This window comes from Octopus bimaculoides, chromosome 1 (assembly GCF_001194135.2).
Source record: "Octopus bimaculoides isolate UCB-OBI-ISO-001 chromosome 1, ASM119413v2, whole genome shotgun sequence".
NCBI lineage: Eukaryota > Metazoa > Mollusca > Cephalopoda > Octopoda > Octopodidae > Octopus > Octopus bimaculoides.
Window position 1 is genome coordinate 34251716 of NC_068981.1, and position 2717 is coordinate 34254432.

Consider the following 2717-nt stretch of genomic DNA (forward strand, 5'->3'; position numbering starts at 1 on the left):
ACACACTCACACGTCTGTTCGCACGTGTGTATATGCAACGACTCTGTCTATCATTACCAGTTGCATCGTCATATCCAGTCTTCTGGATGTGCACCAAAAACCATTTTATATTCTAAATGTGGTTTAATATGATTGAAAACACGTCAAGACAATAGCTCGTGCGTTTTCTTATTGATGCAACAATAACAAAAACACAGTCATCACGTGGTATGTCGTATACTGTCAGGGAGACTCCTACTCTCCACACACAAGGACACGCGCGCGCGCGCACACGCACACGCACGACAGGCTTACAGTTACAGACATGGAAAGTATTCGTTAACCAATTGGTCCCAGACAAGAGTTCCTAACAGAAATACAAATTTATGGTTATATACAGAAATTGAAAAATTTCCCTTCTTCTGCAGGAAGCATGAAGAGAAGCAACACACGCACCCACACGCTCACATACACACGCACACACACACACACACGCACACACACACACACACACACACATTGAGATATCTTGGTGCAAATGTTGACAGTAGGTTAATGTGTATAACCACATAGACAGCTTTGTGAATTTTGCGGTAAATAACTGCAAACAGAATGCACATATGCATACCGAGCTTACAAGCACACATGTATTGTCATTCGGACCAGTTTATTATTCACTCGCACTTGCTTCCGCCCACATGCCCTGCACGCGACATATCATCATTTATAAATAGTTCAGCCGATTTACGGTTACCTATCAATGCCTGCCAGTATGTATGTACTTATTCAAGTGATATACGATCAGAATTGTGGTACACATGACATTGGTACAGTTTATGGGCGTAATTATACGGGTGGTATAATACAATGGGTACTGTAATGTGTGCGTACGTGTTTGTGCGTGTGCGTGAGTGCGTGAGAGAGAGAGAGAGAGAGAAAGAAAAGAAAGAGAGAGAGACACAGACTCACATACACAAACACACATGCATCGTGTGAGTAACTTACGACGTGTTGAGGTATTATACGAGCATGAAATAGCTATGGTAAACATACTTGTAACTTTGACACAAATGTGATGTTGGGAACTGGGTATCTAGGGCTTCACCACTTATTTGTTCCACCACCACAACAACCCCCACTACCATCATAACCATCACTTTCATCAAGTGGAGATCAATGGGGCCACTCGGCTTTTCATGGTAAGCCTTTCTAAACTGCCGTCAGCCGTCACTCGCAAGCGAATATGGTTTGGTAAAGTGCTATATTTTTTATATTGACTATAGAGTCACAAGCAGACATAAACACCAGCTCATTCCCAGCGATGTGTTCAATTATGTTGAGCTTTTGAGTACATCTTTTCCGGGTAAATATTGCAAGTTTTCAGTTAAGATGGAGAATCAATTTTATTATCGTGCTGGAGACTCGTACATAACCCAGTGATCCGTAACAAGACGCAAATCATTGGTTTTCATTGCTTATTTTTCATCCAGTCGATTAAACGACCTATAATATTGATATAGTTTAGCATGAGCATGTATAGATTTTATGTGTGCATACGCCATTAACAGATTCATGCGTTTATTCATAAACACGCATGTTCACATATATCCGCACACACACGCACTTGTCAACATAAACACTTTATATATGAATATATGTGTGTGTTTACACAAACACACACACGTATGTATGTATATATTTATGTGTGTGTGTTTTTGTGTCTGCGTTTGACCCCCCCCCTCCCATCACCGCTTGACAACCGGCGTTGGTTAGTTTACGTCCCCGTAACTTAGCGGTTCGGTAAAAGGCTTAAAAAATAAGTCTTGGGGACGATTTGTTCGACCAAAATCCTTCAAGGTGGTGCTTAAGCAGAAGCTGTAGTCAGATAACTGGAACAAGAAAAAGAATAAAAGAATACATACACGTACATGTGTACTAGTACAGACATGTCCTCTGCCTTCTGTCAAATCATCCAACCAGGACATTATTCTCGTTCGGCGCAGACAGTTGCAGACTGGAGGAGACTTCATGGAAGGCCCCGCTCCAGATGGCTGGACGTGATTAAGGAAGATTTCCAGACGCTCGTCGTGACCTTGGAGGATGCAGAGGCGCTGACAAGGGACCTCCAGCGATAGGGAGCATTGGTGGACAATGTCAGCTTTACGCACGATGACATCTCTGGGAGCCCTGCCCCATCAAACAAGAGCATGAAGCAAGTAAGAAGAAGCAAGAATCACATATAAACATTTAGAGAGGGAAAGTTGATCCGGGTAGGATTTGAACTAGGAGTCCTCAAACGATTCTGCCAATTCGTACCGCGGGTCATATGTATGTATATATATATATATAGGAAAATGAAAAAAAGCCAGAATGCTGTACTGGAAGCATAATTTAATAAAGATTTTTTCTAACCGGTTTTCATTGCGAAGAAGCAAATTATCAAGAAGGAGAATGAAAATGTTTTTTTACAAAGAAGTACAAAATGAAGAAAATAATATATAAAACAATAATATATAAAAAAATAAATATACCCATACATTATATTGTCTTTCAGCTTTTGTAGTTCAATAGTAGTTCATGTATAAATTGGTAGGAAAAATAAGGATGCATGAGGGTTGAGAGTTTTGTTAGGTTTAAAAAAAGGTTTAAAAGTTTGTGTTAAGCAGGAAATGTGGTGTCAAAACAGGAAGTGTGTGTAAGGGGAGACAAGTGTTTTTAGTTGGAGTTATGTATGTATG